We start from the raw sequence: 475 nt of genomic DNA, 5'->3' as shown, positions 1-475 counted from the left end.
CGGATGCAATCCATGACATATGCGAGTGATTATGTGCATGTGCATATGTCCTTATACAGATTAAACTTTCTAAAAAGAAATATACGGTATATTCTGAAAATGACACAGTTTTATAAACTCACACAAACTCAGATATTAAAACTATTTCGCTTACACCAAAATAAGGTATTCTTGTGAATAATACGATAGACATCAAGACAGCCCCTCCTAATGCATCATGTCCCATAACTAAGGAAATTGAACCGAAAACAGTAATATCAAGCCAAAATAATATCCACCGAATACCAAAGTCCAAATTTCCACTAAAGATCGTACCTCTTGCACCTTCTGCACTCCATACCGGCCGCAGGTTTGGTCCACACTGGAACTTTCCTCCTCGCTCCGCCCGCCATGTTGTTGTATATACGTCCCCATGGCAACGCGGGAGGGCCATAATAACAGCTGATTTCCTCCCGCGTGGTAGTCAGGTCAGATG

This window comes from Penaeus monodon, chromosome 23, assembly GCF_015228065.2.
Source record: "Penaeus monodon isolate SGIC_2016 chromosome 23, NSTDA_Pmon_1, whole genome shotgun sequence".
NCBI classification, from domain to species: domain Eukaryota; kingdom Metazoa; phylum Arthropoda; class Malacostraca; order Decapoda; family Penaeidae; genus Penaeus; species Penaeus monodon.
The sequence above is the reverse complement of the archived record's forward strand: the minus strand, read 5'-3'. Positions refer to the sequence as shown.